This window comes from Suncus etruscus, chromosome 5 (assembly GCF_024139225.1).
Source record: "Suncus etruscus isolate mSunEtr1 chromosome 5, mSunEtr1.pri.cur, whole genome shotgun sequence".
NCBI lineage: Eukaryota > Metazoa > Chordata > Mammalia > Eulipotyphla > Soricidae > Suncus > Suncus etruscus.
In genome coordinates this window covers 4,612,690-4,625,163 of record NC_064852.1, presented here as the reverse complement: position 1 = coordinate 4,625,163, position 12,474 = coordinate 4,612,690, and positions in this window count along the sequence as shown.

The window sequence follows — 12,474 nt, the reverse complement described above, 5'->3', positions numbered from 1 at the left end:
TTCACAGCCATTCGAATTACAGCTGCAGGCTGACTTGAGGTTCCAAAAGCTCCTAGTCAAGAGCATCTATCTGACTGAATTTCAAGCCCACTATTGAGGCCCGGAGCTCCAGCTCCTCAGAACCCTGAGGGACAGGAATTACTGAGTGATGAGTGGTCTTAAATTGTCTTTCCTTGGACACTCAAGTAGAAAGTGGAAATAAAACATTGAAACAAAATATTTCTTTGGGGGGGAGAAGGAAAGAAGGAAGGAAGGAAGGAAGGAAGGAAGGAAGGAAGGAAGGAAGGAAGGAAGGAAGGAAGGAAGGAAGGAAGGAAGGAAGGAAGGAAGGAAGGAAGGAAGGAAGGAAAGGAAGGAAGGAGAAGAAAGGAAGGAAGGAGAAGAAAGGAAGGAAGGAACGAAGGAGAAGGAAGGAATGCTTTCTTTTTTCTTCTCTTAATTGTATGAAAAGACCATTCTAATTAACAAGGAATCCTTATTTCCAATATTTCCAATATTTCTGCATTTTAACTTTCTTTACCTTTATAGGCCATCATAAGTTAGTGCATATATGACTTCTACTTCCAATAGTGCTTACCTGAAGTCATCATAATTGACTTTAAACAGTTTTTTCTGCATAGCAAAGCACACCATCCTTAGAAAGCGAATCTTTTACGCATTGCAGTTCTATTCTGGCCTAGCATATCCTAAGGGGTCAAATCAATTTTATCTTAAATTTTTAGCATCTTCATTTCCTAAAATAATATACTAATAAAAGTCTCACTCTAGGTTTATTGTTAGGATCACTTTTAATAAATATGGGGAAAATAACTGACATATATAGAACTCATATTAGCATGTTAGAACTTCCCTGCTCATTGATTTCCTTCTCTTTAAGCATCTGGCTTAGTGATACATTTGTTCCACAATTTATCTTTGTTTCCATTTTTAGGAGACCTCTCAGCTTTTGATAAGTTATTAGTGTCCCTAACACAAGGACTAAAAATTTAGAAATAAAGTAATGTTGCAAAGTATATGTTTTTATCTTTGTTTATGATGAAAACATAAGTAATCTGATATTGACTCAAATACGTATGTCTTCTATATAACTTAAAGCTACTTAAATTTATCTCTTAAAGGCACTAAAACTATTGTAGAATTTTGGGGGGGCCACACCTGGTGATGGTTAGGGGTTACTACTGGCTAAGCACTCAAAAACAGCTCCTGGCATGGGGGAACATATGGGACGCCAGAGGGTTAGAAATGCAGTTCTTCATAGGTCAGCCTTGTGCAAGGCAAATGCCCTACAACTGTGCTATCACTCCAGCCCCTAGTGTAGAATTTTTATATTTGTATTTCTATTGACACAATAGACTATCCCTCCAATTGCTGGCGATAAACAGAAGGAAATATTAGTATTTTCACTTTGCTATAAAGACTTGTCTCTATATTGACATGTCATGATTTGGAAATCTTAAAGCAAAATATATCTCTATTTGTAATCTAATTTACATCCTTAGCATATGTTAGAAACAAATATGTTTATTACAGTATGTGGTCAGGCATGACTGATTAATATAATTAACAATAGCCACTTGATATTACAAGGGATGGGCACTCTCCTGAACTATCTGGTATCAGCAATTTGGGAAGGTAAAATATCCTAGACACCAAATATGGGGTTCACACCAATAGCATCCAGACAGGATAAAAATTTGTTTCTCAGTGAAGTCTGAGAACGTCCAGAAGTTTAGTTTCCAATATCATGATCCTGAGACCATATTAAAAGGAATCATCAGACTCCATAGTTTTGACTTGAATATATGATGCCTTAACTAATCTTTCAATTCTTAAAATTCAGAACTGCAAAAATCATATTTACTTTAAAAAGAGATGTGAAAAATACAGATGTGAAATAAGCTAAATATATATATAATATATATTTGTTTATAGTCACTGAATTTTCAGTGACTATATATTAAATAAATTCTTATTTAATAAAAGGAAAAATCAAGACTCAGAAATATTAAGAGGGCCCGGCGAGATAGCACAGCGGCGTTTGCCTTGCAAGCAGCCGATCCAGGACCAAAGGTGGTTGGTTCGAATCTCAGTGTCCCATATGGTCCCCCGTGCCTGCCAGGAGCTATTTCTGAGCAGACAGCCAGGAGTAACCCCTGAACACCACCAGGTGTGGCCCAAAAAACCAAAAAAGAAATATTAAGAAATGTGATGTGACTGATGAGTTAGAGCTAAATAAATTTCAAAAGCAACTCTATTTAGAAAGACAAATTAAAATACTCTCATTAAGAACACTTGGTAAGCACTTTATACACATATCCCCTTTTCTCTTACCAGTACTCCATTAAGCAGGTAAGTAAATAGAGGTTCAGAGAAATGTTCTGAGGACACTTGCTATACTGTTGGATTAGAAGGGCTATTTAGAGTATGGAGTTTGTTTAGGAAAGATAATTTTCATACTCTAACTTGTCTTTAAAAAAAAAGACAGGCCCAGAGAGGTAGCACAGCAGTAGGGCATTTGCCTAGCATGCAGCCAACCCAGAAGGGACCCAATTTGATTCTCGGCATCCCATATGGTCCCCCTGCCTGCCAGGAGAGATTTCTGAGTGCAAAGCCAGGAGTGACCCCTGAATACCCCCGGGTGTGGTTCAAAAATCAACCAATCAATTGATCAATAAAGTTTAAAAATTAAAATATATATAAAAGGAATAATTTGAAGAGGAAGTATTTCAAAAAGAAATGGTTATATTAGTAGAGACTAAATTTGCTTGTATTTTAGGTAGCAAACCTATTTTTTTTCCATTGAGTTATATAAGAGAAAGCATTCTGTTTGTGTTCAAAGGGCAAAAGCTTGGGGAAAAGCTCAGGACACTGCCTGCATTCTAAGTGGCCTGAATGATGGAGGGAATGGGCCCTGTTCCAAATTGATTAGTTCTGCTACCTTCTCATTATTGTTCTGCCTAAAGTTTGGCATGCAAGCAAGGTCATTCCATGCATGGGTCTGCGTGACTTAAGTGTTTGCGCTGCAAACTTCCTTCCCTCCACATCCTCACCCCCACCACGGCATGCCACCTGCACAAGAGAAAATTAAAAAGCAGCCCATACATTTTACATGAGTTCCTGAGACCAGTTAGAAATTAATGTTATGTTGTCTTTTGATAAAGATACAGCTGTTTTTTAAGATGTTCAATTCAGTAATAGGAAATGTTCCTTCAATTTATCCAAGAAGCCTATACCTAGGGACTGGAGGAGAAATGCATACTGATTCCCAAAAATATGTTGAGAATGTTTTGTTTTGCAGTTCACCTTACCAAGTAATTTCAGCAGGGGCACCTCCATGGCTGCCCTGCCAAACTCTCCTGTGTGTTATTCATTTTTTGATTCCCATAATTACTTTTAGGTTGTTCCCTTGGAATGTTGTCTTAGATTATCATGTCTATATACTTTTACTTCTCAAAGTCTGTTTCCACAAAGTCACCTCTAATCCCCAAGTCAATATAGAATTGTCATTTGGTTAGATCTTCAGTAATTCTTAGGAAAGTTCTGATAGTGTTTTTTATTCTAGATTATAAACAAGATTATTATAAGATTGACTTAAAAATTGATAGATAATTTATTAAAAACTCTCAGAGTATTTAACAAAAATATATACCATAGGATTTATGTTGTTATTATTTTGCTAACAAGGAAATAAAATGCCTAAAGTTATTTGCATAAAAATCACATCTTTATCTTCGAATACCAATATTATTTCTTAGTCCTATATAGTGCTAATTTTTCCCCAGGATACCTCAACCTCCTCCCCTCCAACATTCTCTATTCCATTAAGCTAAAATAATTTCTACAGAAGCATTATCACCTGTCATTGTTGAAGACTTCTAGGTTTATACTTCTTTATTTTTTGTTTTCTTTTCCATTATAAGTAAGTCATGATCTCAAAGTTTTCAAATTGTATAGACAAAGAACTATCGAGCTAGAATTTTTTTCTTTTTTTATTTGAGCCAGAATTTTAGTGCAATTTTTTATCTCCAAAACAGTTCAGTTGGTCAAAAAGGAGCTAAATAATTGTTGATATTTGATTCTATAACCAGATTAAAGTATCTTTGATATGTCCATTCCCCTTGTCATTTTATTCTATCAAGTATTCGGGACTAACAACAACAACAACAAAAAGCTCTAGCCTAGCTTTTGGTTTACGATCTGTTCAACAAACAAGATCTCCAATTCCAGAGGTCTGACTGAGACAATCACAAGTGAACGGGTCTTCTGGAAACATAATGAAAGACTCTATCTCAGGCTCCATCCTAGGAGCAACATAATAACCAAGACCACCAACTACAGAAGATGGATTAAAACAACACTGAAGAAGCAGAACTGCTAGAACCACAAAGAAAGACTTCATCATAAGCTCCATTCCTTGAGCTGTACAGACACCAAGATCTCTGTATACAGAGGTCTGATTTTACCTTTCATGACGAAGCAGAATTCTTCCATTCACCACAAAAGCACCAAGGGGAGAGTAAATGATCATGCAAGGAGACTATAGTTAATCCCAAAACAGTGTACTTCAGGGGTGGAGAAACCCTGTATCTCCTAGGCCAAGGGAATTCCCTCTACAATATCCCCAATAATTACTGTGCCTGTGCAGGGGGGAAAAAGAAAATAAAGCACAAAATAATCATTTTTCCACATATATATTTATTGATTGATCGATTTTTATTGACGTCTTTATTTTGGTGTAGATATTGAAGTTGATATCTCCAATTTTATTTTACTTTATTTTATCTTTCTCTTTCTTTTTTGAACTCTGGCATGGTATGATTTCAGAACTGAGACTATTGTGTGGTGCTTGTCTTTATTGCTGTAGTGCTCACTGGAAAATTAATTTGATATTTCTTTCTGTATTGATGTGGTGTTTTAATTACCTTTTACATGTCCTCTCTCAAACTGAGGTTGAAAGCCTCTAGAAGTATTATTTTATTTTCAACTCATTTTATTTTATTTACTTATTTTTTATTTTTTTATTTTTTCTTATTTTTACCCATTTCTATTGCTTTTCTTTCCTTCAAATGAAACCACATAACTCAAATGATCGAGTTCAATCTCTCTAATAGAGAGGTAAACAAGGGAGGGTATCAGGACCAAACAGATATATGATCTCTAATAGTAAGCTAGACACAGAGGGGACCATCTACTCTAGCAGCCCGGCGGGGGGATGATGGGGGATATGAGTTACAGGAAGGGAACGGGGATGGGGGAGGACAAATTTGGTGATGGGTATTCCCCTGATTTGATGTTAATATGTACCTAAAATGCTACTGTGAAAGATATGTAAGCCAATATGATCAAAATAAAAACAAAAAAAATATAGTGGCAATTTTTGGCATTTTTCCTGTCCTTTGAATTACCTCATTTTACATGAGATAGTATAAAACCAGTGTGATACCATTCAAGTTGCAGCAAACTGTGTAATTTCATCTTTCCTTGTGGCTGTGTAGTACTCCATTTTGTATAAATACCATGACTTCCTTAAACATTCATCAGCAATTTGACACCTGGAATGCTTCTATATCATGGTTTTATGCTAATAATGATTAACATAAGTGTGTATTGATTATAAGAACAGAAATGCCAGGAAATGAGAAAAATAGGAGTTTAGTTAAGAAGTAGTTAGGAGGTAAAACAGGGTAGAGATTAAGGAGCCATGGACTCTGCTAATGTGGATAAATAAAGTCTATATATCCAAATATGATCAATTAAAGTCATCTATACTATAAGCATGTAATCCAAACCATAATAACTAAACAAAAATTGGTTTCTGTCAAGGAGCAGGTTGAAAGGTGGTAGGTAATCTGGAGATGTTGGTAGAGTGATGTATATGCTGCTAATACAGTTGGATTTGGAACATTATATGCATGGAAGTCTTTATCAACAACTATGTAAATAATGTCTTCTACAGTTTTTAGAATTTATCTTTTATTTGTTCAAAAGTATAATTTTTACACCAGTACATAATAAGGTTCCACAACTGCAAGCAATTTCCTTTAAGTCCTTTAGCATGTGAAAGATATGATGATTATGCATTATGTTACCTAAAATATTAATTTATTGTTATGTTCATATTCCTAAGTTAGAGTCATAATATAGTATGCACAACATATAAATAATTTTAATGTGTGTAACTTGGTACTCATTAAATTTTTAATATACATCCAAATGTCCATATATTATATATTATAATGTGTTTGCATAACATGTGCATTCTCTTTTATGTAAATATTTATAACTAAGAAGATCTGCTTCCATTTTGATATGAAGAGAAGTTGGTCCGGAGAATAGTGAACCAAAAAATAAAATATTTCACAAACTATTTTTGAAGTTGTGGAACAAGAGAGTTGAGTTTAACATCAAACTAAATGAACTAAATGCTCTAAACCATTCCTTATTCTCAAGAACCTCAAGCCTTGGCTACCACAGTTACCACAGGCAAGGATACCACAGGCATAAGTAGCACTGACTTACAGAGTCTTGAGAAAAACTTATATAAATAATACATTATCCCTTCATGTTTAGAAGCATAGCTCAATGTTTGCTACCCATATAATGATTTAAAGATGTTCTTTGAGAGCCCTAAAAAAAAGATTTTTTTAAAGAAAATCGTGAATATATGAGAGAGAAATAATGGATGGTATCAAGACCGAACAGGCATGTAAACATTGAGTAAAAATTAAAAAAATAATCAGACTTAAACACCAAATCCAAAGCTAATGACAACAAAATCAATACCTAATAGACAACAAGCTATACACAGAGGGGACCACTTATACTAGCACCCTGGGGGGAAGAAGAGGAGGATATGGGATGCATGCTGGTAACAGGGATGGAGGGAGAACAACATTGGTTGTGGGAATGCCCCTGATTCAATGTACCTAAAATATTACTGTGAAAGATTTTAATCCACTTTGGTCAAAATAAAAACTATTTAAAAAAAAAGAAAAGAAAGCCATTAATATAATGAGAGTAGATACATTTTATGTTTTTTTATTTAGAAAGATCCTATATACAATAAACAACTGATTAAGTACTCCTATTATGATTAGTTAGTAGTTTCTACCAATGACTTTTGATAGTAATTTTTTAATTTTTTTTATTTAAACAAATTTATTACGTACATGATTGTGTTTGGGTTTCAGTCATGTAAAGAACACCACCATCACCAGTGCAACATTCCCATCACCAATGTCCCAAATCTCCCTCCTCCCCACCCAACCCCCACCTGTACTCTAGATAGGCTTTCTATTTCCCTCGTACATTCTCATTATTAGGATAGTTCTAAATTTAGTTATTTCTCTAACTAAACTCATCCCTGTTTGTGGTGAGCTTCATGAGGTGAGCTGTAACTTCCAGCTCTTTTCTCTTTTGTGTCTGAAAGTTATTACTCAAGAATGTCTTTCATTTTTCTTAAAACCCATAGATGAGTGAGACTATTCTACATCTCTCTCTGTCTCCCTGACTTATTTCACTCAGCGTGATAGATTCCATGTACATCCATGTATAGGAAAATTTCATGACTTCATCTCTCCTGACAGCTGAATAATATTCCATTGTGTATATGTACCACAGTTTCTTTAGCCATTCATCTGTTGAAGGGTATCTTGGCTGATAGTAATTTTATTTTTATGATATGTCCATGTTTCTTTTTTACACAGATAGACATAAGCTTTTCAGTAAATTCTGCCAATGAAAACAAAAACATCACTTCAGTAATGCATTTTGCCCATCCAGAGAAATGAACATCCTCAAATTTTGCTGACCCAGCATCAGTACATTTCAATTCTACAAATGACCTTCTTGAACAGATGCAGCCACAAGTCCCAGGCCAGGCAACGTTCAATCTGTTTAACTGAAATTTTGTTCTTGTTCCATATTTGTGCTTTCTGCTAGGACTGTATTTGTGTCTTTCTGTCTCAGTGGAGCATAAACATAAGGGAAGTCAGGAAAGGAGCCAAATCTGGAAGGAACAAAAGGTGATGTGGTGGCTGAGAGATCATAGAAGCTAGAGTGTTGGAAAGATACAGAGAAAGGTGACTCAGATTATTTCATCAAATGAACTGATGTAAACAACGTCCCCTTTGTGAACTTCACAGCTGGGTTTTGTGCTTAAAAGCAATCTGAATTTAGCAGACAATTTTGATGACCCACTGAGATTGTTAAGAAAGACATTGTCTAATGGGCATGAATTTTTTTTATGTCCGTGCATGCATTCTGATAAAGAAATACTAGGACAAGAATAAAAACCTCAATTAAAATATAGCTCACTTGCCTTCAATATGATAAACCATTGTTCTAAAAACTTGGGAGACGTTGATAAGAAATGACCTTGCTCAGAGTCAAATAACAAAAGCACTTACAAAGAATATTATTAAAATAGTGGGATGAGTGCAAACGTAAAGCTGTAGATAATGACTCAGATGACAGAAAAGCTGAAGAAATGAGCTTAATCCTTGCAGCATTGGCCCTTCAATGTGGCAAGTTATATCTCAGACATAAAACATTTCGACATAGTTTTGAACTCTTTTTCTTAGCTCTCTCCTAAACTCCAGACCTACAGATAGGTTTTCTAACTCAACTATTCATATTGACAGCCATTATGAGCAATAACAGTTTTGTCTTCCATTCCTGTACATGAAATAATTAATATGAGATTAGTCAAGGATTGTTCAACTCAAAATCAGTGTGACAATGTAACCTGTTTTGGTAAGGGAAATTTTTTTAATGGAGTCCATCACAGAAGACTCTATTTCTGGCTTTAGAGGTCATGAAAAAATGGATTATGATGGAGTTTCTTTAATATGGATTCTAAGGTGAGGACAATGATAACACTGAATAAAATGAGCTTCCCATGAACATAGTGTGACCACAGTCTAAACCTTCATTTATTCATCACACAAAGATATGTGTGACAACACATGAATGATATCACTGCTGCTCTAGGGTCTGATTTTCAAATGAAACTTGGCAATAGTGAAATCTGTTACACATCATACTTCCAACCTCACATTTTAACCTGCTCATCATCTCCTTACACAGCTGCTCAAGTCATAACAAATATAGTTTCTGAATAATTATAATGCTTTTTCATAATACTCACTTTTTAAAAAAAAAACTTCTCTTGTGAATATCCTTAAAATGTGTTTACAATTTCCTATCTCCACTATTAATACTAGAGACCAGGGCAAAATCCCACAGTTAATACATTACCTCCACTAATTACTTGTCCAAATTCATTCTTTGGTCCCATCTGTAAAATAGAAATAATAGTAATATCTATGCCCTGGATTCAGCATTAGCTTTTGCAGTATTAAATAGGGCAATCTACTCTATAATACACAATTTACTAGTATATGCATAATAAGTAATTTTACTCCCTTCAACCCACTTTATTTTCTTTATGAAATAGGAGGAAAAAAACTATGAAAAGATAATGCTTTAAACTACCAGATTTGTTTTTATCTGGTAATAATAGGTGAGCTATTGAAGTTTAACGAGGGGAAAGTCAGACTTAAATGTATGAAATATAGTGCAAAATACAAATAGAGCAAGAATTTTTAAATATACTCAGTGTAGTCGAGTAATTCATTTTTAAGCAGCCACGTTTAATCACCATTTTACCAAACTAAGAGCCCATTTAATTCTACTAACATTTATGGAATGTTCGCCAAGTGTGAAATGTGGTGCTGGGGACAGAGAATTCAAAGAGGCAGTTTTGCATACTGTGCCATAACCTAGTTTAGTGGTTTAAAACGTTGGATTTACAATCACATGGAATTAGAATCTTTCAGTAAAAAGGGAAGGTGTCTTCCCTTCTGCACACATGAAGGTAAAAGCAATTTAAAATATACCCTATGAGTAGTGCAAGGGTAAGTTTTTACTTTCTCTAGAGATCAACATTCCCTCAAGAAATCTTATCCTGTATAAATATAAGCATATGCTTATTTAAAAATGGAGGGAGTGGAACTATTTAAAGGGTGATATTAATATTTTCTTTCAACTTCCCATAACTTGTATATGTTTCATTGTTTTGTAAGATGAACAAAAATAACAGTGGTGACATTGTTAAAAGTTAATCGAGATCGTTAATCATTAATTAAGATAATTAATGATATTATTGATAATTATTTATCAATAATATATGTAGAGCAGTTAGCACTAAAACCTTTCAATGATCTTAAAGATATGTAGATTACATTTTGTGAGTATATGGACTAATGTAGTTGAGTGGAAACAAATTTATTATGGCTTTGGGATCAGCTGGGTTGAATTCCATTTACTTTAAATCATACAACAGGACTAGAGTAAACAGTATGTGCATTTAGGTGCTTGCCTAGCATATGGCCAACTCTGTTCTGAATCCCCAGCAGTATATTTGGTCTCTTAGAGCACCACCCAAATTGGTCCCTGAACACCAAGTTTGATGTTAGGACTGGGTATGCCCTAAGCTTCCCAAATAGACAATAACAGTAATATAAAACAAGATAACATAAAATCTCTTTATGAATATCTGTAACTTCCTAACATATTAAGTATATTGAGATAGAAGATAGTTTAATAATATTTTCAAAGTAAAAAAACTACAAATATGAAAATCATGGTCACATCCAGAAAGAAATTACATAGCTCATACCTGTAATTATAGATAATCCTCAGCATTCTCATTTTAGATTAGGACAGGTGACAGAATGAACAATTTAGGACATAAGTCAAAACTCCCTCATTGGATTTAGGTCTAGAGTTTTCTAAATAGTGGTAATATATCACACACAGTCTTACCTGTAAAGGAAACTTATGAATTTCAGAAAACAGAAAAGCAAAGAAGTAGACAATTTAAAAAAAGATTAATAATATGATGACTCTTACAGATGAGCATCCTTCACACATACATTAATTGGGGGGAGAAGAACTAACAGAAGTATTATTCTAAATATCTTTCATCAACATAGTATAATTGTAATTGGCACTGACAGCTAGATAACTCCTGATTCTCCCTCTATTAGAAGTTACAAATTTGCGGTATGCTACTTTGCTTTCAAAAAGGTGAACATAGCTGTAGAATATTCTGATGAAATGTGAAAAGAAGCTTATCTTCTTAATGGATGGAAGTTTTATAGGGAAGTCAAAGTTAATTATGACCTCTTCCCTTTCAGAATTGGCAACTGAAACCTAGGTCCACTTCTGCAACTAGTTGAACCCAGTATATTCAATAAAACGAGAACCTTTATTGCATAATTCTTCATATTAAGACATTGCAATTTTAGGGTTGCTGTCGACTTTGTCATATCATCATCATCAACATCATTACAACCATCAACCATTATTGAAATTTGGTAAATGATGTAGTTGGCAACACTTGGCCATGATACTACAAGAAATGAATGTGTTTGGAAAAGAGCTTATTATAAATACAAAGGAATAAAGAAAGTCAAAATGTTCAGAAACCTATGGGCTTGGTGAGAAACTGTAAGTGTTGCCTATGCGTGTTTTTCCACTGTCCTGTCTCCTGAACCCCTTGGGAGTGGGCCGAAAAGGGCCCAAAAAATAGCTTTCCCAGAGGCTCATCCAAGGGCTGGAACGCTAAGGAACTCTATCCGACCATGAAAACTGGCTATCCGCAGTATTCTGCAGAAAGAAAAGTCCCCGTTTGTGATGTCAGGTTGGAAATATCTACGCCCGCCCAGTGCTTCCCGAATGTGAGAAACTATAAGTGTTGCCTGTACATGTTTTTCCACTGTTCTGTCTCCTGAACCTCTTAGGAGTGGGCCAAAAAGGCCCAGAAAAATAGCTCTACCAGAGGCTCATCCAAGGGCCAGAACACCAAATAACTATGTCCAACCATGAAAACTGGCTATCCACAGTATTCTGCAGAAAGGAAAGTCCCATGTTTGTGACATCAGGCTGGGAATATCTATGCCCACTCAGAGGTTCTCGACTGTGAGAAATTGTAAGTATTGCCTGTACAAGTTTTTACACTGTACTGACTCCTGAACCTCTTGGGAGTGAGCCAAAAAGGGCCCAAAAATAGCTATACCAGAGGCTCCAGAAGAGCATGGTTGCTCGGCTTAGCTTCACAGCCTCGCACTCTTTCTAACCAATGAACCTCACCACAACATGAAGAAAAAACCACACTACAAGCATGACAATGGGGAAGCCTCGCAGGCAAACACCATGAACAGAGAATGAAGACGATAGCGCGGATGACCTAAAAAATTAATACCATCTGATTAACCTCTCAGAAAAGGAGTTTAGAATAAAAATAAAGAAGACATTTGTAGAACTCAAAGAAAGCATAGATCAATCTGAACAGAACACAAAGACAGAAATCAGAAAACTCCAAACTGAAATAACATCTGAAAAACATGGAAGCTCAACTGAAAACCTCAGTGGATGGCCTCGCCAGCAGGGTAACAGTGCTGAGGACAG